This window comes from Loxodonta africana, chromosome 5 (assembly GCF_030014295.1).
Source record: "Loxodonta africana isolate mLoxAfr1 chromosome 5, mLoxAfr1.hap2, whole genome shotgun sequence".
Classification (NCBI taxonomy): Eukaryota; Metazoa; Chordata; class Mammalia; order Proboscidea; family Elephantidae; genus Loxodonta; species Loxodonta africana.
Genome location: NC_087346.1, coordinates 1,157,143 through 1,183,208, shown reverse-complemented (window position 1 = coordinate 1,183,208; position 26,066 = coordinate 1,157,143). Strand labels below are relative to the sequence as shown.

The following is a 26,066-nucleotide window of genomic DNA, read 5'->3' as shown; positions in this document are numbered from 1 at the left end:
CAAAGGATACACTTGTGCACGGACTCTGAAACGCCGGCAAGCAAGCTGCAAGGCTGCCCTGAGCTGGTTCCAGCCAGTGGACTCCCATAGCCTTTTCCTCGAGATACGTTCCTGAGGCTCGATGGAACCGTGCAGGAGAAAACACTTGCTCAGCTTCCTAATTTTACAGCTTTTACCCTGAGATGTAGATCGGCCCTTCCTCTCCCCTTCCCCTTGCCTCTGTTTACAAGAACTACTTTAATACATTGACTCTACAAGTAAAAACAGCGAGGTAAAAATGCCTACTTTTTTAAAGTTGAGAAATCCAAAATGGCATGAGAATAAAAAAAGACCTTCATTTCTTAGACTCATAGCCTCACAGTAACCATACTAGAAAACACACACACAAGCACACACATAATGTATAAGCACACACCCTCTTTTAGATTCAATAAACAGAAAATCTTTATAATTTTACAAGGACTGGGATTAAAAAAAAAAGAGCATCTATCTGCCTTACGTTCTCAGTGACCAGCCGGACAGATGGTCAAGAATATCATTAGTTAAGAAAGCCCTCATTCATTATCAGAAAGTCCCTAGGGGCAGGCTGGTGTGGGGTGCAAGAATGTCCCAGAATGTGATATTTGAAGAATGTGTTCATGTGGTAGATACAAGACCATGCGGTAGATGTGGGGGAGGAAGGGAAAGAACAGGCAGCCTGTTGTAATCCAAACAGCAACCACGAGTACCTCAGCACTGGTTTGTCACCCAGACACTTCCGGCTTCCATTTCATCCGTTCCCTCTGCAGTATTTGTAGTGAAGGAAACCATTTATAGGTCACGGTAGCTGCCATAATCCTTCCTTCTCTAGACATAAAAAAGTACCTCATAAATGGAAAAATATAAAGGGAGATGGAAGAAAATACCCTGGCTGAGATTGTCACTCCTCTGGTAGCTTTTCTGGGTTCACGCAAAAGATGTAAAAAGAAATAGGGGGTCTGATGTGTTCACCTCAATTTCAGTGTTTCCAGTGTAAAAATTCTCTCAATCTAAGTCATGACTGCACCTGTACAGTAGACTGTGTGTGTGTGTGCGTGCATGTGCGTGCATGCCTGTGCACCCACATGTATTTGGGTGGGAAAGGGGGAGGGCTGAAGGGATGACACAAAGAGATAGTGAACCTGATGGGAAGACCAGAAATGAACAATCGCCAGTTGTCTGGTTTTCTATGCCAATTTATATCCACCTTTTCAACATGGCAATCTCTTATGAACCTCCAGCAAAGGGATTCTGGTACTGACAGGTGAGTTCCTTGGCCCTTTCCGTCTTGCTTCCCATCCAGCATTGAGCACCCATTGGATGTGAGGTGCTGTGCCAGGAACCAAAGAACCAAAGGTACAGGGATCCCAGGCCTGCCATTTGGGAGGAGGTGTGAGTGAGCATCCATCAACATTCACAGCTTCTGAAGCTAGAATAAAACCATCTTCCTTCCTGATATGTGTTTTGCTATTTTAAAAAGACGAAATAATCCATATGTTGCTTTTTTGCCAACAACTCACTCTAGTTGTTTTGACTGGAGAGTTCTGAGATGGAAATCAGTGAAACATTCTAAGTGTTAAGTAGGAACGAGGGTCACCAAAGTCAAATAGGAGGCTATCTCTGGAGTGAGGAGCCAAGAAATATGAAAAAGTGGAAGGACATATAATACCGTAAGTCCCTGGTTAATAATGGACAATGTGGAAACCCTGGTGGTGTAGTGGTTAAGTGCTAAGGCTGCTAACCAAAAGGTCAGCAGTTCAAATCCACCAGGTGCTCCTTGGAAACTCTACAGGGCAGTTCTAGTCTGTCCTATAGGGTCACTATGAGTCGGAATCAACTTGACGGCAACAAGTTTGGATTTTTTTTTTTTTTAAACCCATTATCCCTTCTGAGCAAAGCAGAGTTAAAAAAAAAAAAAAAAAGTCGGGTCCTTCTGTCCTCAAATACTGCTGGAAATAAATTAGTTGCAATCAACAGTCTTTCCCTGAAGTTAGATGTCTCCCTCTCTCTTCCCAAGATGATATGGAACTACAGAGACAAAGCTTATAGGCCAAGGACAAGAAGGTACCACAGCAGTCAACTCCAACACCAAGTAATCAGATGTTTTTGGTTTTTAGAGTAATTTACTCACTCTCACACCAATCATTTCCAACTTTATCACACTATGAAACATGAACCTTATAAACCCTACATTAGTTTAGGGATGTGAGAGGGACCCTAGAGAAAAATAAAACAAAAAAGCCAAACCCATTGCCGTCAAGTCAATTCCGACTCATAGCGACCCTATATAGGACTCTTTTAATCATTACCATTTTTATTACACTTTTATGCTTCCCACACAGTGCTTTGAGGAAAGCTACAAGAGTTCAGGGTTGCTAACGTGACATCAGTTATCCCATGATGATCAGAGGTGGCCACTCAGAATAGCCTCCGCACAAAATGTCGCTTTTGGAGGCCTCACCTGCCCAGAGGATAGAGGAGGGAGGGGTTGGAGAAGGAAGCCAGAGCAGAAGACCCTTGATGCCCCGGTCCTAAAAGCTTCCTGGACCTGATGAGCAGTATGTGCTCTCAGAAGAAAACTGAAAAGATGAAAAACTAAAGATTTGAAGCAAAAAGAGATTAGAGTGAGAACAGGCAAGAAAGGTATACAAATGAAAAGAAGTTATCAAGTCAAATAAACTAAGCTTTGTTTCCTGCTCCCACTGGCCAGGATGAAACAAACTCCTTCGTGCTAGGCTCAAAGGGAAGCGAACCTCTCCAAGTCAGCACAAGCTCACCAGCGCCCGTTCTGAGAAATGGAAGGGAAAGGAGACAGGTGATTTCTATCAGCCTTAGGTCCTAGAGACCATGGTCACAAAGGGAAAACAGGCAGGCGAGGGAGAGAGAGGGAGGTTTGCGTGGACTCTAAGTTACTAAACTATGTCCACAATAGCATATGAAAAAACTCAGGGGACTCTTACTCAGATTTGGGGAATTCTGTCTTCTGGGTCCCATGTTAGGGTCACTAAGAAGGTAAGCGAAACCAGGAATCAAGAGCTCAGTGCTCTTTTTTTTTTCTGGGGTCCTCTAGGAAAAATGCCGCTACCTCATTCTGCAAAAAGAAAGGCAAACTCTTCAGCCACCATCAACTGTTCTTTAAAAAAGAAGGAAACTGGGGAAAATTAGACTCATGAATAAATATCCTTCTGAAAATTGGAAATTTAAGAAGCAAACAGTAGTTCTACTTATAATATTACTCTTTTTTTTTCCCAATGGAAAACTAAAAAGTAGACAATTCCCCTTAAAAAAAGTGTTCTCCATATCCTGAAAAATATTTAGTCAAGGTTTATCCATACGTGAGAAAGGAGTTGGTATTTCCCAGGTGATCCCAGACCAAGGAGCAAATTCTGCAATACTAATCCGTGACCTTCTTATCTACTGCCCTGATTACAGGCATTCAAAGCCAAGGACAGGAAGCTACAGTCTATTCATTTTCTTAATTGTTATGTAAATGTATTAGACTGACCTGTAAAACTTATGGAATGATGGGAGATGCAATTCACTCCAAAATGCATGTTTACAAAATGCAAAACAGGTGTCTGGATTTATTTCCAATGTATTTAAGAAAGAAAATACAGTACTCCCATCAGCAAAGAATTCCACAGTGTGTGATAGTTAATTTGGGGAAAAAGAAGTGCATGTAATCACTTCCATTTTTGAAGTGAAGTTTAATTTGCAGGAAAGAGGAAGTTAAGACATATGTAATTAACCCAAAGGTATGCTATATAAAGAATGAAAGGCAAAGACTAATGAAGGAGCTAGAAGGAACCAGCACAGAAATACTTGCGCAAATGACAAACGGTTGAAATATCTCTTCTTTAGCTCTTTTCCACCCCTCAACCATCACAGACAGAAGCTCTAGTGGCTGGTCAGAATGGGCCTGAGGAGAGTGTTACTCAAATTATGGTTCATGGATCTGGTGCTCAGCGCCTAATTGCTAATGTCCCACACCCACAGGATAAGCACAGAAACTGAGAGCGCATGGTCAGAAACCTTTATAGCAATTTGTGATTGACGGTACATCCAAACACGTGCTCACTACTCTAGTAATTCGTTTTTATTGTATTTCCTAAATGTCAGCCTGAAATAGACAGGAAGAAGAAAAAGGAGAAGAAACTGGCCTTTTCACCACAAGTACTTTGCCAGGAATGGCTAAAAAACTTAAAATCTAAAATTGCAGTTAGCAAGCCCCTGATGTGGAGTTCAGACAATACGTGAAGAATTTCAGTGTTTCAGTTTCTTCCGTGATGTGCGTTTCCCCAGTCCAACAGAAGCGGGTCAGAGAAGCTGCATCAGCGTTAAACACTGACTCCACGAAGACTGACACCCGCCTTTACGCTGTCATTACTCCATATGAGGCAGAATCTAGATGGTCTTGTTGTGTGTATGTAAAAAGGATTTTGAACTGAGCAGTCGTCTATAGAGTAAAAAGTAATTAATAGTTTCCATTACTTGTATCTCATTAAACACAAAATACATGAGCTGCAGGGTGGGTTCTTTTATCACCACGCCTAATATAAAGAAATATGTTACAATAAAAGGATCACATTACACTTTCTCACCTCTTCTTTATTTTTTGTTTTAATATCTGTGGTTATAGCAATATCACTTTGTATCTTCTAAAATTAATTTAAGTTTCCTCTGATGATTTTTTCCCTGGAATTCTGTTTATGAAGTGGGTATAAAGCTGAAAATAATATGTCTTTGTCATAAGATTATAGACAACAAGAAAAACAAAATACATATACACATTTATACATGAGCACACATGTAAACGCACATCTACAACCCACTCTAGAAATCCCACCACCAGCAAAATCCTCATTGACTCCCTGTCTTTTATCATCGGGTAGACAAATGACATCTCCAAGGACCACAAGAAGCAGGCTCCTTGTTTACCAACACTGTATGTTTACTAAAAGAACAAAGCTTTTTAGCTACTGTGTTAGTTATATTACGTAAGTTGGTTTGAAGGTCAACATACAACTGCAAATTTCACTAAATATGCGAGCATTGGTTGGCTAAAAAGAGAAGGGCATTGGCTGGCCCTGGATAAACTGAAGGAGAAATGAAGAAAAGAGTGAAGGGGTGGAAACAAGTCAGCAGTGGCTTTATTTGAAAAATCCTAGTAGCAAACACAAGGTGCCCCTGAGTGGCACAAACAGTTGGTATTGCTTGGTATAAAAAAAATCCGTTGTTGCCCAGTCAATTCCAACCGATAGCAATCCTATACAGGACAGAGTAGAACTGCCCCATAGAGTTTCCAAGGAGCACCTGGCGGATTTGAACTGCTGACCTCTTGGTTAGCAGCTGTAGGACTTAACCACTACGCCACCAGGGTTTCCTTTATATGCACAGAAAGGTAAAATATATAGTACATACTAAGGCAAACATTTCACTAACCGATGCTATACAAGAACTGTACCTGTTCCAACTTAACTACAAATTTGACTGAAAAGCAGACATTGGAATGGATCTCATTTGTAACCCGGGGACTCCCTGTCCAACTAAAAAACTCGTTGTCCTCGAGTTGATTCCAACCAATAGCAACCCTATAGGACAGAGTAGAACTGCCCCGTAGGGTTTCCAAGGAGAAGGTGGTGGATTCGAACTGCCAACCTTTTGGTTAGCAGCCGAGCTCTTAATTACTGCACCACCAAGTCCCGCTAGCGTGATTTACCCAGTGTCTTCAACAAACAGCTGCTGCTACAAATGCTGGAATCATCCAGTAAGAAGGGTAAGAAACAGACCTCATGCTCTCCAACACTGGAGGATGTGAAAAGTGTACGCTTGCCCCTGCATCTTCATAAACAGGGCCTTTTCCCATCAAGAGAGCCCTGGTGGCGCAGTGGTTAAGCTGCTAGCCAAAAGGTTGGCGATTCAAACCCACCAGCCGCTCCACAGGAGAACAAGGTTGCAGTCTGCTTCCACTAAGATTTGGAGCCTTGGACACCCTAAGGGGCAGTTCTATTCTATCCTATAGGGCCACTATGAGTCGGAATCGACTCGACAGCAGTGGGTTCGCTTTGGGTTTGGGTTCCCATGAAAGGCCTTTGTGGAATGGAGCTGGAGTTGGTTTATACTGCTTTCTTTTTCTATTAGGTTTACTTTCCTGATGTTAAACCCTGTCAACTTTACTGCCCAGAAGCCTATTCTTCAGAATAGGGCCTTGTGCTTTTAAGACTCCTTTTAAGAAATGTCAAGGGGCAGTAAAAATAAAATAGGATCCATGGCACCACCAATGACAACAAAAACAGAGCCAAAGCTAATCAACCTCCTCCATAAAACGCAAGCTCTGTCTCTCTCTCTCTCTCTCACGCACAGTAGCAGCCCAATAAGATCTGTTGAGTGAATGTAAGCAATAGAATAGGAAGCAGCTGAAAAGAAAGAATTCCTGCTGTGTTCTCGCCTTGTGCCTCCACCACACTCAAAAGAGTTCAAGGAAAGAATGTTGCAATGTACACCACTGTTCACCACTAGCAGGGCAAGTTTGTCCCGCCTGGGGGCCCAAGTGGGACCAGTTTGGTCATCTCCATATGTTCTCAAACTGAAATTCTTCCCTTTCATTTTCAGGCCTGGCCTAACTTAAAACAAGACACACATAAACACAACATAACACGTATGGCAAAGCAGCATGTACGAACAAATCTGTCTTGGGAAGAAGTACAGCCAGCATACCCCTTAGAAACAAGGACAGCAAGGCTCCATCTTGCATACTTTAGACATGTTATCAGGAAAGATCAGTCCTTGGAGAAGGACATCATGCTTGATAAAGTAGAAGTTCAGCAACAAAGAGGGAGACCCTCAATGAGATGGATTGACACAGTGGCTGCAACAATGGGCTCAAACCTAACAACGACCACGAGCATGGCGCAGGACAGGGCAGTGTTTCGTTCTGTTGCACATGGGCTTGCTAACAAAGCAGCGTACTCTGAGAATGACCTTAGCTGAAGCTGAGGAATCTACCACATTTGCATCACAGTGTCTGTCCTTCCCCCTTATCTGGCAGCCTCTTGGGCCTAACAAGGAGCTCTGCCCAGGGCAGGTGCTGTTACTGTGACCACAGGCCTGCATTAACCCCACAGGCCAAGTCGGCTCGGTCAACATCAGAAGGCGGAGGTTCAGACAGGGCAGGCGCAAAGTCCCGTTGATCACCAAGTCACCAAAGCACCCACCAGGCTTTCCCTAGGACAGAACAAAATTCCTCAGGGATTTAAAAAGAGAAACTATACCTGGGACTTGTCAGCACTGTTTCAAGTAGGCCCTAAAGCTGTGAGAGCCCTGGGCCCCACTGGGACTGCGCTCACACCAACAGCCCTAAAGTCAAGCAGAACCAGGGAACGTTCTGTGTACAAGTCTGCTGGACTCCTAAGGCTCAGTCTAGCAGGCAATCTCTGAAAACAGGTAAGGCTGGCCAACCTGTCTGTCTGGGTGGACTCCCGCCTCCTCTGTGTATGTTATTATTATTATTATTTTAGTAACAATCATTTTACATGTGTATGGAGTACTTGGGAACCCCAGTGGTAGTGGTTAAGTGCTACGGCTTCTAACCAAAAGGTTAGCAGTTCGAATCTGCCAGGCGCTCCTTGGAAACTCTATGGGGCAGTTCTACTCTGCCCTATAGGGTCCCTATGAGTTGGAATTGACTTGACGGCAGCGGGTTCATATAGTACTTAACAGTTTACTCTGCATTCTTTCTATGAATGATTTCATCTTACCTCTCCGGCAACTCCAGTTACTCTTTAAATTTACCTCTTTCAGTTTTACCAGACAGTTTTCCCTAAGTCTTTCCTGTTTTACCAGAAGGTTTCCCTAAGTTTTACCAGAAGGTTCAACAGGCAACAACCCTCTGTGGGAGAAAAGTGGAAATTATTATCTCCATTTTATAGAAGAAGAGACTAAGGCTCAGAATTGCTAAGTGATTCATCCAAACAATCCCGCTAGTAAGTACCAGTTGCCGTCAAGTCAATTCCGACACATGGCAACCCCATGTGGGTCAGACTAGAACTGTGCTCCACAGAGTCTTCAATGGCTGATTTTTCAGCAGTAGATCACCAGGCCTTTCTTCCGAGGCACTCTGGGTGGACTTGAACCTCTAACCTGTCAGTCAGCTGCCAACCACATTGTTTACATCACCCAAAGACTCTCAGCTACTAACTAGAGAACTTGGGGAAAAAGTTCATTAGCCCCACCTGTCTCTTTCCACTACATTCCAGTTCACCTTCTGAAAGAAGCCTTTTTTTTTTTTTTAATTTTTTATTGTGCTTTAAGTGAAACTTTACAAATCAAGTCAGTCTCTCATACAAAAATTTATATACACCTTGCTATATACTCCTAGTTGCTCCCCCCGCCACCCCATGAGGCAGCACACTCCTTCCTCCACTCCCTATTTTCATGTCCATTTGGCCAGCTTCTGACCCCCTCTGCCCTCTCATCTCCTCTCCAGACAGGAGCTGCCCACATAGTCTCACGTGTTTACTTGATCCAAGAAGCTCACTCCTCACCAGTATCATTTTCTGTCCCAGAAAAAAAAAAAAAAAAATAGTCCAGCCCAATCCCTGTCTGAAGAGTTAGAAGCCTTTCTTTTTAGCATCAGTGAAGTATTTTATTTCTCCCTTTTTCCTCATATTGCCCATTCTTCTTAGGTGTAGGGAAGAAAATGCCCACTTTATGCACATAACTGATGCATGGTTGACACTCAGCAAATGATGTCTGAATAAATGAATACTCTTACCGCCTGCCATTCCAATACACCTTCATCCTTCTTGCCCTGGGCCAGATTTAGGAGGGTTCACCCACTTACGTGTGTCTAATATGCAAGCATAAGTAGTCAAAAAAAAAAACCAGAAAGGAATACAGATGGATTTACTCTGTCTTTGCATATAAATGCTGTGTGGGCTCCTCAGACCTAACACTTGAGGTTTTCCTGAACCTGTGCTCTTTGTAACATGGAGGTCTGTCTGTTAAAGCTCTGCCAATAGGCTGCCATCACTTCTCTGGCAACTCCAGTTACTCTTTAATTTTACCTCTCTTGGTTTTACCAGGTTTCCCTAAGTCTTTCCTGTTTTAACTAGGCCAAATGATGTTTTCTCAGCGTCAGGGTGTGGGGTTTTTATTTTGTTTTAAAATCAGCTTACTAAGTTCCCTGCTTCATGCAGGCTGTTCTATAGGCATTTGGCCCCCCTCCTTTTCCCCTCCAGACCTATGTTCTCTCCCACACTGACTCCTGCAGGCTTCAAAGAAAACCTGTGGCAAAAGACACACCCTAGATTAAAACAAAACAAAGCCAAAACCCTGCTCCAGGGCCGGTACCAGGTGCCACTTACTATTAACCTTGCTGCTGGTAGAGAACGGCCAAGCCCATCTCCCTACCTCTGGTTATTGGTTATTCCTAGAAGTTTTAAAATCTATGATTGGCACCACCACTCCGCACTCCGCATTCAATAAATACTTATTGAATGAATGAGAAACAAAAAACAAACCCATTGCCATAGAGTCGATTCCTGCTTAAAAAAAAAACCTACCTATAAAATCCATTTGAGAGAAATTTTATCAAAATCTTACTGAAAATTTAAATTATTGGGCAAGCAAATGGTCAGTGACGATCCAGATATTTACCCTTTAGTGGCACATACGCTTTAAAGCTGTGATTATTTGTCTTGTTACAATCCTTTAAATGTTTTATTTGCGTATGAAATTTTTCTCAACTATTTTTTATGGTTTGCTGCCGTATAAGTAATGTAACACGCATGCAGTGTTCCAAAAACAAAGAAAGGATATAATGCTGGCACTCCATTGTTCCATAGATCAGACTCCTTAAAGACCATCACAATGTTGTTTACTTCATCATATATTTTTACTAGTTGATCAGCCACTTCTACATTATTTCTTCCTAAGGTCTTCAACTTTCTGCATCAAAGTATTTACGAATTGAGTATTTATGTCTCAGATTTCCCTCATCACCTCCTTTCCCATCGGTTTATTCCAAATATTTCACTTTTCAACTCAAGTTACTAATGACAAAATTTATTTCCTGACCTCCAAAATGAAAAGGACTCATCAAAAAAAGGAAGAAGTTTTAGCAACTATTTTTGAACTCCGTAAGCAAGACTTATTTTTCTGTAGAGACTCTTTTAATCTACTTTGAGGACTAAAAAATGGCTTAAAAACGTTGTGTTCTATCATAAGATGGAAAAAAAACAAAGGTCTAAGGTTCTCGTCCCTACAAGTAGCCACACTACAGTAATACAAACTTCTGAAAGCTCCCAAAGAAATGGATATTGTGTGATTTGATGTTTGGTTATTGCTACTGTTGTTGACACTGTTGCGGCTCCCGTTTAATGTTGGACTCTGTCCTATATGGTCGCTATGAGTGGGAAGACTTAGTTAAAACAGGAAGACTTAGAGAAATCTTCTGGTAAAACTAAGAGAGGTAAAATTAAAGAATAACTGGAGTTGCCACAACACAACAACAAGGATGTTCCCTCTAACACTTTTTGCATCTCAGTGTCTGCCCCCAGACCACAATGAAGCTGTAAGCAGGCTGTGAACGGCGTTGCCCTGGCTGGCAAAAAAAGAATTTGTTTACAGACCAGCCACAGCGTGGCAAAACAAAAAGGTATGAACCACTGTGGTCTAACCTGTTTTTGTGTTTTCTTGGCTTATGCCTTCACAAGCTCTTAACAAACAGGTAACGGGCAGTTAAACACCTGGGAGCAGTTACTCTGCATCTTCCTTTGCCATCACAGGGCTGGTCCGAGTGGAGCAGCCAGTGGCTTCAAAGGACACCCTGAGTTTGGATCAGTCTCACAGGGGTCAGAGCCCAGGCCCAAGAGCTGCTTTATAAAGCTGGTGGAGACAATTACTTCATCCCCTGCCCCTGGTTACCTGTGCACGTGTGCAATCACTCCTCACTCATAAGCTGAAAAGGTTCTCTACTTGGCCCCCGTTTGACGCCCTCAAGAAAACTAAAACAGGAGAGAGGTCACTGCACGGGCCCCTCCCACGTATCACTAGCTCCTGCTCTCTCTGCCCTCACAGAAGCTACTTAGAAAGGTCAGGTTTCTAGAGCCACTTGGCCCAAGGAGGAAACTGGAGTGAAACTGAGAATTCTGAAAAAATACTTTCCATCTCTCTTCTTGCCTGACACAAGGGCACACCTAACCCACAGGTACCTTGCAATTTTAATGTACAGTAATACAGTTTTGAAATATAAGCCACCCATGCTGTTTAGAAACACCTGAAATCCTACCTTTTAGATATAAACCCGTTGCCGTCAAGCCGATTCTGACTAATGGCAACCCTATGGGACCGAGCAGAGCTGTCCTATAGGGTTTGCAAAGTAGCAGCTGGTGAGTTTGGGGAGTTTTTTTTTTTTTTGTGTGTGTGTGTGTGTGTGCTTTAAATGAAAGTTTACAAATCAATTCAGTCTGTCACATATAAACTTATATACACCTTACTGCATACTCCCACTTACTCCCCCCCACAATGAGTCAGCCCGCTGCCTCCTTCCAGTCTCTCCTTTCGTGACCATTTTGCCAGTTTCTAACCCCCTCTACCCTCCCATCTCCCCTCCAGTCAGGAGATGCCAACATAGTCTCAAGTGTCCACCTAATGCAAGTAGCTCACTCCTCATCAGCATCTCTCTCCAACCCATTGTCCAGTCCAATCTACGTCCTATGAGTTGACTTCGGGAATGGTTCCTGTCCTGGGCCAAGAGAAGGTTTGGGGACCATGACCACCAGGGTCCTTCTAGTCTCAGACCATTAAGTCTGGTCTTTCTATGAGAATTTGGGGTCTGCATCCCACTGTTCTCCTGTTCCCTCAGGGGTTCTCTGTTGTGTTCCGTCAGGGCAGTTGTCAGTTGTGGCTGGGCACCATCTAGTTCTTCTGGTCTCAGGATGATTGATGTAGTCTCTAGTTCATGTGGCCCTTTCTGTCTCTTGGGCTCATTATCGCCTTGTGTCCTTGGTGTTCTTCATTCTCCTTTGATCCAGGTGGGTTGAGACCAACTGATGCCTCTTAGATGGCCACTTGTTAGCATTTAAGACCCTAGATGCCACACTTCCAACTGGGATGCAGAATGTTTTCTTAATAGAATTTATTTTGCCAGTTGACTTAGATGTCCCCTGAAGCTGAGAATGGGGAGTTGTGAACAAAAAGGAGGTACAACTACACACTGCAGTTCATGAACTTAACCCCTTGCCTCAAGTGGAGACTTGAGAGATTCCAAACCTATTACTTGCAAGGGTGTGCCTAATATCAGGAGGTCAGACAGGCCCTCCTAAATATTTAGGGCCCTTTTGGCAGTAACACATTGCACTGTAGGAACCATGAATCTAAATGATCCTCTGTTCTCCTGGTCCTTTTATCTAGCAGCTGGTGAGTTTGAACTGCTAACCTCTTGAGTTAGCAGCCAAGTGCTTAAACCACGGCGCCGCCAGGTCCCCCCTGCTCCCTTTTAGATATAGCTGCTGCCTTCATTAGAGTCACATTTTCCTGGGATTGCAGCTGAAAACCATCATTTTTTATTTCTTTATGTCTTTGGTCATTCATCCTACACAGATTGCTTCTTAGTCCTCTATCATTTTTGCCAGTCAGAATGTATGCTTTCTTTTTAACTATCACTGGTCTAAATTTATTCTACTAAAGGAAATTTTAGAGCTAACTAAACTCAGGTGAGCTTTCCATTTCACCCTGATGCTTTCTTTTCTTGGATTCAGTACAACTCTTCTCAGAGTCTCAGGATGGCTCTTAAAGATCCTCCATCACGCATATCTTCCAGTTTCAGAACCTCTCTCTACACATGAGTAAAACATTCAAGGGTTCATTAACGTGTCCAAAGTTGCTCAGAGCTGAGAATGGCTACACAGAGAGCTTGTACCCTGTAGCCACCTCCACCATTCCTGCACTTGCTCCACCTCACCAGCGTGACCATCTACGGCTCTTGCCCCTCAGGGCCCACGGCAACTTTTCTTCCTTTTTTTTTTTTTTTTTATTTTAAGTTTAGGGGTAGGACTAGGTTTAGAGTTAATGTTAGGACCAGGATAGGGTTAAGGTTAGTGTTAGGGTAAGAGTTAGATGATGGCCAGGATAAAACACTTAATTGTACTCATGAGGAACCTGTACATAGATCAAGAGGCGGCCATTTGAACAGAACAAGGAGATACTACGTGGTTTAAAGTCAGGAAATGTGTGCGTCAGGGTTGTATCCTTTCACCATACTTATTCTATCTGTACGCTGAGCAAATAATCAGAGAAACTGGACTATATGAAGAAGAACATGACATTAGGACTGACAATCTGCGTTACGCACATGACAGATAACACAACCTTGCTTGCTGAAAGTGAAGAGGACTTGAAGCACTTACTGATGAAGATCAAAGACCACAGCCTTCAGCATGGATTACACCTCAATATGAAGAAACAAAATCCTCACAACTGGACCAATAAGCGACACCACGATAAACGGAGACAAGATTGAAGTTGTCAGGGATTTCATTTCACTTAGATCTACAATCAATGAACATGGAACCAGCAGTCAAGAAATCAAAAGATGCATTACACTGGGCAAATCTGATGCAAAAGATTTCTTTAAAGTGTTAAAAAGCAAAGATGTCACCTTGAAGACTAAGGTGCGCCTTACCTAAAGATGTGGTATTTTCAATTGCCTCATACGCATGCCAAAGCTGGACAATGAATAAGGAAGATCGAAGAAGAATTGATGCTTTGAGTTATGGTGTTGGCAAAGAATACCGAATACACCATGGACGGCCAAAAGAACGAACAAATCTGTCTTGGAAGAAGTACAGCCAGAATGCTCCTTAGAAGCAAGGCTGGCAAGACTTTGTCTCACATACTTTAGACATGTTATCAGGAGGGACCATGCCTGGAGAAAAACATCATGCTTGGTAAAGTAGAAGGTCAGCGAAAAAGAAGGAGATTGTCAATGAGATGGACTGAGACAGTGGCTACAACAATGGGCTCAAGCATAACAACCATCATGAGGATGGCGCAGGACCAGGCAGTGTTTCTTTCTGTCGTACGTAGGGTCTCTGTGAGTCAGAAATGACTCAAGGGCACCTAAAAACAACTAAGAGAGTTAGAGTTAGGGTTTCAGTAAGGGTTCAGATTAGGGCTAGGATAGAGCTTTTGTTATCAGGTGCTGTCAAATAGACTTCGACTCATAGCAACCCCACATGACAGAGTAAAACTGCCCCCACAAGTTTTCTTGGCTGTAATCTTTACGGAAACAGATCGCCAGGTCTTTCACCCGTGGAGCTACTGGGTGGATTTAAACCACCAATCCTTCCGTTAGCAGCCCAGATCTTAACCCTTGAGCTACCAAGTTTTACTTACTTTTCCTCCATTAATTCCACTTTGGTAAGCACACGTTTTCAGACTCAAACTTTTTATCAATTCAGCTCTGGCCTCCATTTCTTTTATTTTCCTTTGACTTGCATGAGAGTTGGAAAAACAACTGTCTAGCTGTCAAAATGCTTAAAGTGCTTTTACATGTTTTATTTCAATGATCTTTTCAGCATGAATGTAAGAACAGAGAGGACCAGAAAATTTCAACCATTCTTTATGAAAAAAGATGTTTAAAATATCATTAAGGATGTGATTGGCTCAGGATCTTAAAGGTATGGCAGGATGAGAACTAAAGTACCAGTTTTCAGATTCTCTTAAATATGGTTACTGTATCATACTGCTCTGCCCTGAAAATATATAGTAAACACATATGGAGCTTGACTCACTTTACAAGAGAGGGAAGAAGGGAAGGAGGAAGAAAGAGGGGAGAGAGAGAGACTAATAAACAGTAAACTATTTCATGAGAAATGGTCTTCTTGTGTTTCAGTACGCCCTCATTTGACTCGTTTAGGAAAAAAAAACAAGACATACGCTGCTACACATCCCTGCCTCACACTACACCTATCATTTTTTTTGCATGACTCTAAGCTATTTTAGGAGCCCTTGAGTGGTGCAAATGGTTGACGCATTCAGCTGCTAAATGAAAGGTTGGAAGTTAGAAACCACCCAGAGGCACCTTGGAAGAAAGGCTTGGCAAACTCCATCTGGAAAATCAGTCATTGAGAGCCCTGTAGAGCACAGTTCTACTCTGACATCCATGGGGTCATGAGTCAGGGTTGATTCAACAGCAGCTGGTTTAAGCTATTTTAGTGACTCATCTTCTCTCACAAATCAGAGCATCCATGCTGTCTGGTACATCCTGCCACTGAATGTTACTTATCTCTGTCATGGTAGCCCATTCTGATCCAATAAAACGTCCTATTTAAGCAACGTCTGCCTTATCATTCTGTTATTTGGTGATTTATACTGGTTTTACTTTTTCACTGTTGTAAATGATGCTGCTACAAAAAACATTATTCTCTACATTTATTTAGATTTTTTCATGGTTTCACGGCTATGAAAAGGTTTTAGCTCTTTTCAATTATTGCAAGACTGTCCTCTGGATATAAAGTACCCATTCACAGAGACATCAGCAACGTTTATAAGTGAAGATGTTTTGCCACATTTTGATGATTCAGGTGTAAAACGTTCATTTGCCTTTTTTTTTTTTTTTGTCTTTTAGGCACCCGACTTCACCTTAAAGTTGTCTTCATGTGTGTTCCTTTAGCTGCTAACCAGGGTATGTGCTTTTCAGAGTGGCAATTTATGGTCTGTATTTGATCCTGTGTAAACAGTCTGTGTCCTTCACTCCTCATGCTGTCTCTTTTTAAGTACTGAATCATGTCACAGGTGGGAGAACAGGTCAAGAACGGTTGTGTAATCATAACAAACAATACAACCAAAAAACGAATTCTGTACTCAAAGAAAGAGCTATAAATACCTTTTTGAAGTGAGTAACAATCAAAAATACTTATTAAAACACACACACACGGAAGGTCAGCTCAACTGGACTGGACCAAAAGCAAAGAAGTTTCCGGGATAAAATGAATGCTTCAAAGGTCAGCGGAGCAGGGGCGGGGGTCTGGGGAACATGGTTTGAGGGGACTTCTACGTCAATTGGCAAAATAATTCTATTATGAAAACATTCTGCATCCCACTTTGAAATGTGGCGTCTGGGGTCTTAAATGCTAACAAGCGGCCATCTAAGATGCATCAATTGGTCTCAACCCACCTGGAGCAAAGGAAAATGAAGAACACCAAGGTCATACGATAACTAAGAGCCCAAGAGACAGAAAGGGCCACATGAACCAGAGACCTACATCATCCTGAGACCAGAAGAACTAGGTGGTGCCTGGCCACAATCGATGACTGCCCTGACAGGGAGCACAGCAGAGGACCCCTGAGGGAGCAGGAGATCAGTGGGATGCAGATCCCAAATTCTCATAAAAAGACCAAACTTAATGGTCTGACCGAGACTAGAGGAATCCCGGCGGCCATGCTCCCCAGACCTTCTGTTGGCACAGGACAGGAACCATCCCCGAAGACAACTCATCAGACATGAAAGGGACTGGTCAGCGGGTGGGAGAGAGACACTGATGAAGAGTGAGCTAATTATATCAGGTGGACACTTGAGATTGTGTTGGCAACTCTTGTCTGGAGGGGGGATGGGAGGATAGAGAGAGAGGGAAGCTGGCAAAATTGTCACGAAAGGAGAGACTGAAAGGGCTGACTCAAGAAGGGGAGACCAAGTGGGAGTAGGGAGTGAGATGTACGTAAACTTATATGTGACAGACTGATTGGATTTGTAAACGTTCACTTGAAGATTAATAAAAGTTAATTAAAAAAAACACACACACACACACACACCTTTATGACTTCACAGTGCTTAGCAAGATTCTAAGTGTACTAAAAAAAACTAATTTGAACCAGATATTCCTGTACATATTTCATAGTACCTATTCAAATTTAAGCTTTTTAAAAGTAGTGCCTTATGCTTTCTTAATTATGTCTCACAAAGTTCAGTGCTTTCTTCCTGGTGGACTTCCCACAAATAATTACTTAACAAAACAAACTGAAGAATCCACAGCTCTTAAGTCCAAGCTGAATCCACTGGCTGTGTACTCTGGAAAACCCAAAAACCAAACCCACTGCCATCGAGGCAATTCCAACTCACAGTGACCCTCTGAGACAGAGCCCCCATGGAGTTTCCAAGGCTGTAGATCTTTACGGGAGCAAACTGCCACCTCTGTCTCCTGGGAAGTGGCTGGTGGGTTCCAACAGCCGACGTTTTGGTTAGCTGCCTAGCGCTTTAACCATTGCACTACCAGGGCTCCAATTTTTGGGAAGAAACCAAACCCACTGCCGTCAAGTTGATTCCGACTCATAGCAACCCTCTAGGACAGAGTAGAACTGCCCCATAGAGCTTCCAAGGAGCGCCTCACGGATTTGAACTGTCGACCCTTTGGTTAGCAGCTGTAGCACTTAACCACTATGCAAAAGCCACCTAAAAACCTATCGGTATATAAAACATCAACGAAAACAAGGGATAATAATATTCAGCATACTCCCATAAATTAGTTGTCAAAAGGAAATTATTGTAAACACAAAGCTCTATTATCAAATCACACCTATGACTGATAGCATCAAAGAAACAGATGTCCCTCAGAAAGAAATACGTTGCCAACAGACAAATCTGTATACTTCTGAAAGAAATCGCATCTCTTATAAATCTACTCCTTCCAAGATTTTTATCATAAGGCTCATTTTACTTGATCAGACTTTGGCCAATAATAATAATAATAATAAATGGAATTCCCCTTTGAAAACCAGCTACACATTCTTCTTAATCACAGCATGATTTAACAGATGCTGCCTGGGCTAATTGCAGGGAATTCCAGGTTCATGCTCTTTCTTTAATTAGCTTCATGACCTTGGGCAACTCATTTCACCCTTGGGGTCTCTGTTTCTTCACCTGGGAAATGAGAGTGTTTGGCTCTGATCTTTAAGATTCTATCCAGCTCTAGATACAATGATTTACGAGAATTAAAAATAAACCTCTTACTGATACATGAAACAGCATCAATGAATCTCAAATGTATTATACTAAGTGAAAGAAGCCAGACTCAAACGGCTACATACTCTATGATTATACTCTCACGTGACATTCCGGAAAAGGCAAAACTAGAGACAGGGCAGATTGTGGTTGCCAGAGTTTAAAGGTAGGGGAAGCGCTTGACTACAAAGGGGTTGTTGTCATTGTTGTTGTGAGGTACTATTCAGTCCAGTCACTATTCAACTCACAGCGACCCTATAGGACAGAGTAGAACTGCCCTATAGGGTTTTCTAGGCTGTAATCTTCACCAAAGCAGATTGCCAGGAGCCGCTGGGTGGATTCGAACTGCCAACCTTTTGGTTTGCAGCTGAGTGCTTAACTACTGCACCACCAGGGCTCCTACAAAGGGTTAAAAAAAAAAAAAAGGCACCAGAGCTCCTACGAAGGGTAGTAAGAGGAAATTTTCTTTTGGGAGAAGAGTGATGAAACTGTGGTGGTTACATGGATCTATGCATTTGCCACAATTCATACAACTATACACTAAAAAAGAAACCCTAGTGGCATAGTGGTTAAGAGCTATGGCTGCTAACCAAAAGGTTGGTGGTTCAAATCTACCAGGCTCTCCTTGGGGCAGTTCTACTCTGTCCTAAAGGGCTGCAATGAGTCTGAATCCATACGAGGGCCAATAGGTTTGTTTGTTTGTTCGTTTGTTTTAAATATACACTAAAATGTATAAATTTTACTGTGTGTAAAAGAAGTTCTTTTCTTTTCCATGTGCTTTTTTCAAAGCCTTGAAATTATTTAAGGCATTAGAAAATGGATTTGTCCAAATCTAAAGCAATTTTTGACTGGTTTTCCCCCAAAATTAATACTGATCTGTATTTGCTATCATGGTTTTGTTCCAAGACTGATGAACCAGGTTTGTATCCAAATAATTAGCTGCCTGTTTTTGTGGTGTTATCGTTGTTTTAAATCTTTAGGCAGACATTCTACAGAATCCTTTCTGTGTAGCTCTACCTTCCAGCATGGCACATCTAACAACAAAAAAGTGAAATAAACCCAAGTGGGACATGAGTGTTGGGCTGCCCAGGCTCTTCATGGCTTTCAGGGAACGTTAGAATGTTGTTATTACTTTTGTGATTCATACTAAAAATATAAGGTACAGAGACTGAATAATAATAACATAGCAACAACAACAGCTAACATTTAATTAGTGCTTACTGTATCTACTGGAGCCCCAGTGGCACAGTGGTTAAGAGCTCGGCTGCTAACCAAAAGGCCAGCAGTTCAAATCCACCAGCCACGCCTTGGAAACCCTATGTATGGGGCAGTTCTACTCTGTCCCCTGTCTCTGCGAGTTTGGAATTGACTTGACCAGTTTGGAACTGACTTGACCACAACGTGTTTGGTTTTTTGGCTTTATGTTCCAGACCTTGTTTTAAGTTCTCACACACATCCTTTCTAAGTGTTATGGTAACTCACTTAGTTTTCACAACAATCCTGAAAGGCTTCTGTTGTTATCCCCCATTTGACTGAGATCAAACAAATTTCTCAAGGTCAAATGGCTAACAGGCAGCAGAGTCAGAATTCAAACCTAGACAGTCTGAGTCTTTACCATAAAGATAAGATCCTGTCTAGAAGAGCTTTATTTAAAGAACAATTTACTCATTTTCCTGGAGAATCTGTAGCTACTACTATGTGGTTCCACAAATTCGTATCTAGGGGGGAAAAAAATCTTATTTAGGCTTTCTTCAGAAATTGGACTGAAGGCTTTTTCTAGCTAGCACAAGCCAGCATCTCCTTCTCTGCCTGGTGATTTCATGAACAAGCCTGCAAAGCAAAAAGTCCTACAAAGACTACTCCTCACAACCAGGCACAGTTACATTTTTCTAATCCAACCTCATCACCTACAGGGAACCTGGTGTTACGTGAGAGGCCAGCTTTTGCTAAGGTCTTCCAAGACTACATAAAAGAAGAGCCGAGCTTCTAACTGTCTTTTCCTTTAATTCTTTTACTGTTTTATATAGGTTTAGGCTTCTGGTTAGAAACACGTCAGCAGACAAGTGCCTGTTCCTGAAACGACCAGTTCTTTGTATAAGGAGTAAGAAGCTGGTTAGAACAATTTAAACCATAGGGAATGGTTAGTAAAAAAAAAAAAAAAAAAATGACTAAGCTGCTAGGCTGAACAAAACTGAGCAAACAAAACAATGAGCCCATTAGACAGTACTTGTAAGGCATTTAGACCCTGATAACTTTGCTAGAATGTAGTAGAAAGGCAGATTACGTTAGATAAAGAGCTCTCAACTAGTTCATGGGTTTGTTTAGTCTGCTTATCTCAAGCCCAAGCTGATCATCTTAATGGCTGTTTATGACCAGAACAGGGTTCGAATGGCTCTTCAAAGAAAGCAGGGCAGGCCTAGCCCAGCCTATGCTAGGTTGCAAGGTTCCTCCCCTTATGCAGGACCCCAAGCTTCTCTTTATTAAGGACCACCACTCCAAGCAAGTAAAACCGTAGACCATAATTTTATTTATTTCTTATGTGTCTTCAAACCAGGCCATCAGCTCCAAAGAGGGCAAGTGGGGTGTCACCTCTGTTGTTCACTGTTACATCCTGAGAACCTGGCTAAACATATATTTTTTTAAATAAAAGCTTAAAAAAAAAAAAGAACAAACAAACCAGGGTTAAAGGACTGCCAAGGGAGAAAGATGGCTACTTAGGCTGAGTCTGTTGTTAGTTGCTCTGAGTCAACTCCGACCCATGGCGACACCAGGGAGAACAGCTCCACAGGCTTTTCAAGGCTGTGACTTTTGGAAGGACATTGCCAGGCCTCTCTTCCAAGGTACCTCTGGGTGGGTTTGAACAGCCAGCCTTTCACTTAATAGTCAAACACTTAACCATCTGCACCACCCAGGAACTCCTAGACTGAGTTTAAGGCCTACTTTTCCCACATGTAGACACTAAACCCCAAAACCCACTGCCATGAAGTCGATTCCGACTTATAGCAATCCTATTAGGACAGAGCAGAACTGCACCACAGGGTTTCCAAGGAGCGGCTGGTGGATTCAAACTGCCAACCTTTCGGATAGTAGCCGAGCTCTTACCCACTGTGCCACCAGCGCTTGATGTAGACATGAGAACCTTCTTATGCAGAGTTAATGAAACAGGCTTCTAAAAAATCTTCAAACTAAAACAATTATCAGTCTACCAGAATTAAGGATACAAATTTCCAAAATTCGAACCCATCGAGGGTGTGCGGGGAAGCAGTCAACAAACCAATCCTGTGCCAGGCCACCCACCCCCACTCCACAAAGCAGAATCATAGGAGAAACAGAGGGAGGCATGTTAACCGAGAAGCCCTCCTCCAATTAATGTGTGTTACTGCTCCTCCAAAACCGAGAACAAACGGCCTGGCCGCTCCTGATCCGGAGGCTGCAGAGCAGTAATTGTCACTTTGCCACTTAACTCCCCGCCGCACTGCTCACTCACTCGTCGTGGTTTATCTCTCAGCCAATTACTGCTGCCATTCGCATTTCAATGTGTGCCATCAGGAGCCAGGGCCAGTAACAGGGAACACTGGGACAGAGGCGACTGGCTTCCCACCTCATCGCTGCTGCTCAGTTGGAGCCGCGGAGGTATTTCTCCTGAAACAGAGGCCGTGGAACAGCCCCAGAACCGAACCAGGCTCCCCGACCACACTCTGTTTCTGTTCTGTGCTTGAGTCTACACCAAGGCAACCGAAAAGAGGCTAATTTGACCCCAGTCCCCAAGTCAATAATCATGATGGTGATATTAAAGCACTAGAAAAGCTGTTTAGCAAGACAGCAGACAAGAGACAAGTTGGGGAAGTCGCAGGGATAATTACAATAGATTATTGTGAAATCAAGGCAGCCATAGCCCCCAAACGTGAAGACTTAAAAAACCTCAAGTCTCACTGTATTCTGCACCCAGATTTCCCACACGGGGTGCTTATCCATCTATAACTTGGCCCTAAAGTGTCAGCGAGTCCCTGTGAGGTGAAAACGATTAAGAACTGGGCTACTAACAGAAAGGTTGGTGGTTCAAACCCACCCAGAGGTGCCTCGGAAGAGAGGCTGGCGACCTGTTTCCAAAAGGTCACAGCCACGGAAACACTATGGAGCACAGTTCTACTTGACACACATGGGGTCACCAGAAGTCAGAATCAACTATGGCAACTGGTTGGTTAAAGTGTGAGGAACGTGTGAATTTTCTCTGGCGCTCCTGAATTGAAATATCTAAAATTCATGTTGTATTATGTTGTCACATTAGGTCTATGGCAAATTTCATACTTATTTACAAAATTTTACTTAAAATGATTCTTTAAAATCATGACCAGATGTGAATTTTTTAAATTAAGTCAGGAAAAAAAAGCTTTGCCAGATCATGTGTCTAGATTTTTGAGTTCTGAAAAGATGTCCTTTCTGGTTGCTTGGTGGATGCTAACCACAAAAATAGCCTCTCTTTTTTCAAGTATTTTGTTTACTCTGTCTTCCTGCATCAAATCTACACCATCATACACTGCATTAGGGGTTTTATCCCAGAAGTTTAAACCTCCCCTGTTTGCAGAGGTAGCATCTTAGCTGAAATCTACTTACCTAGTCTGAGACATCCTTTTGAATGTACTTGGTCTACTTAAAAAGGGGTATAAGCACTGCTTTTAAACCCTGAACCTGGGCAGAAGAGGGGTAAGTAAAGGAGGTTGATGAACAGATGGGGTCTTTTGTGACCGAGCTCCCGCCTGATGCGCTACAATTCGAGAGCTAGCTGGGTGGTAAAGTGATCTCTGGGTTGTCAGCATCTTAGTTTTCCCAGCTGAATAGCAGTGAGGTTGTCCTGTTAGGCCTGCAATAAATAGGCAGCAAACTCCCTCTGACCTTCCATCCTCTGAAGCCCCAGCAACTGCAGGGTAGGGCCGGCTGCTGAGGCTGAGCCAGAAGAGACCTGTTCTAGCTGGATCTGCAGCGTTTAGTCTCTGGGTCTAAAATGAGTCTTAACTTCTCTGCCAATGAGCTTCGCACGACCTGATAATGATGTAGCAAGTTCTGTCAGTTCTATTTGCAGGCAAGGTCCATTTACACCAGGATTTCATCAAGGTGAGGAGGACTTGGGTGGGGGGGGGGTGCGGTGAGGGACTCTCAGAGGATGGACCTGTCTTCCTACTATGCGTACAGGAAGGTCTGAAATAGCTGGTGAGGTGCCAAAGTCATCACCTTGGGCTGTGCAAAGAGGTGGCCTACCCAAAAACCTACTGCTGTCGAGTCGATTCTGACTCCTAACGACTCCGTAGGACAGAGTAGAACTGCCCCATAGGGTTTCCAAGGCTGTAATCTTTATGGAAGCAGACTGCCACATCTTTCTCCTGCAGAGCAGCTGGGGGGTTCGAACCACCCACCTTTTGATTAGCAGCTGACCACTTAACCACTGCACCACCACGGCTCCTTAGATTTGGCCTAGCTCTAGCTAATGGCTGTCCTCGGGTCACTATGAGTCGGAATCGACTCAACGGCACTGGTTTTTTTTTTGGAACATCAGAGTGGGAATCTGTTGAGTGCATAGAAATCACAAGTAAAATAAGCTAGCCAGCATGTGGACTGCCGACCGACCATGGCCACCTGCCGACCACGGCCACCTGCCGACCACGGCCACCTGCCGACCACGGCCACCTGCCGACCATGGCCAACCATATACTGCCTTGGATTCAGCCTCACTCTTTCCTCCAGCCTTCTAGATGAGAAAACCTTACTTGGAACCAAATTGCTCATTTCAGTCATCACCTTGACCCATCTCTGATGAAGACAGCGCTTCAAAAAGATGGAAAGTAGTTCCTAAAATAAGGAGCCCTGGTGGCACCACGGTTAAGTGCTTGGTTAACCCAAAGGTTGGAGGTTAGAACCCACCTAGCCGTTCTGTGGGAGAAAGACCTGGCCATCTGGTCCTATAAAGATTACAGCCTGGAAAACCCTATGGGGCAGGTCTACTCTTGTCACATGGGCTTACTATGAGTCAAAATAGACTAGACAGTACTTAACAGCTCCTAAAATAACCAGTGACCAGTGTGAACTTTGGAATTAGGACCCAGACAAAAAGTAACTTTCTCTTCCTTTTGGCTCTTTGTGTGGGTGTGCACGTGTGTGTGTGTGTTTTTAAATGCTGTTTCAAGCTGAACAAACTACTTGAACATCTCCTCCCAACCCCTCTGTGTGTGTGCGTGTGCGTGTGTGTGTGTTTCTCAGCCGATCAGTACTGACTCTCTAGTTGGTGAAGTGTGCAATAAACTGTTCTTTTTCTTTTGTCTCAAAGCCAACAGACACTTTGTGGAGAAACAAGTTTCTCTCACCCACCCCCCCCACCCCCCCACCCCCCCCCAATCCATGAGCGGCAGCACTGTGGAGGTTTGGAAGCCTGCAACTGATGGCCAAGAACAAAACCCAGGCCAATCAGCAGGGCGGATCTGAGCCCAAGTCTGCAGAGAAGCTGCCTCTTCTTAGCCTGGGCTGCTGCTACCGACTGCCCCAAGGGCTGCCTTGGCCCAGGGCCTCAATCAGGAGCCCCGCCTCTTTCTCAAACAAGGCATGCTGCAGTAGGAGTGCAACCCACTTTTCTGTCCTTTTTTATGTCAGATTCAATTGTGACTGAATGGACCTTTGCTCCCAACCTTCCCATACCCTGCAATTCTAGTCACTCCACCCATCTTTCACAGGGCAAATCAGTGCAACCGCCAAGCCCAGTTCTCGGAGACCTTACGGAGAGCTAAGCCTGGACACCTAGTGCTTCCCAGGACATCTCTACAGTCATGCAAAACCTACATATCCAAAGCTGAACCAGTTCCTCCTCTCTAATGTGACCCTTCGATTTGCAATACCCTCCTACATTCTGTGCTGGGGGCGGAAGGGTAGGCTTTACGGGCTCCCTCTCCTCATCTCCTGCGTCCAACACCCAGCCTTGTGAATTTTACTTCACACACTCCTCTCAAATTCAGCTCCCAAGACACAGATAAAACCACACCCCCAGTTCAAGCCCAAATCCATTCTTCTTACTGCCTGCACCCCCCAAACCAAAACAAAACCCACTGCTTTCCAGTCAATTCGGCTCATGGTAACCCCATGTGTATCAGAGGAGAACTGTACCCCACAGGGTTTGCAATGGCTCTAATCTTAAGGAAGTGGATCACCAGGCCCTTCTTCTGTGGTGCCACCAACCTTTTGGTTGGTAGCTAAGCAAACTCTTTGTGCAACCACACCCCCCAGGAGGGAACAAATACATAAATCAAACTGTGCCCTTCAGTGCCCCTCTGCCTGCCATCCAAGCCCCTCGGCATGACAGAGCCAGCGTGTCAACCGTCACTGGAGTCCCTCCCTGCAGAACCAATCTGCACACAACACCCATCCCACCAGGAAGCTTCCTGCCTCCACACTTTTGCTCAGGCTCCACCCTTCCCTCAGAATGGGTCTTCCCACCCCTTCACCCAACTAACAACTATGACTTTGCTCAGGCATCTTCTTTTTTGGCACCCTCCTCCACCTCCAGATGATACTAAGTGGCACTCCTCTGGGTTCTCATAATGATACACACATTTCTGTCACTGCATCAAGCTCCTTAAGGGCAGGGACTGTGTAATATTTCTCTTTGTAGTCTCAACACTCAGTCACACACAGTGGGCACCTGTTACACACAGTAGGTTCTGGGCAACTGGGGCATTGCATTTATACTTTCAGCTTACTAGCGAAAGCCATCTCTTATTTACCACAGGGCAGTCAATACCTCAGTAGTCTGGGTTAGATCAATTTAGGAATTATCTATTTAAAGAAGGCGGACTCCTAGGCGCCAAGGATTGGGTCTCTGTAACACATTTTGTCTCACAACTTATGTACTTTTACCTCAGGGTACTTAATAATGTGATGGAGCTGAAGACAATGACGATGACAATGACGTCAACCATGACAGGAAACGCGAGATGATTTGACATCTCTTTATTCTCCGGGACCATGTAGCTGCTTAAAACAGTACACGATGAGTCACAGGATGACA

At 43.5% G+C, this 26,066-nt stretch overlaps 1 protein-coding gene across 6 annotated transcripts in view; it reads right to left on the bottom strand.

Annotated features, from left to right (window-relative positions):
- Positions 1–26,066, bottom strand: part of MAML3 (mastermind like transcriptional coactivator 3) — a 518,845-nt gene that overhangs the window by 411,056 nt on the left and 81,723 nt on the right. The window contains exon 1 of one of the 6 annotated variants that reach the window (XM_064285302.1): positions 729–24,365. The exons of the other annotated variants lie outside the window; for them this stretch is intronic. The gene's annotated coding sequence lies outside the window, so the exon portion shown is untranslated. Of the gene's footprint in view, positions 1–728; positions 24,366–26,066 lie in introns of those variants that run through there. 6 annotated transcript variants of the gene reach the window in all.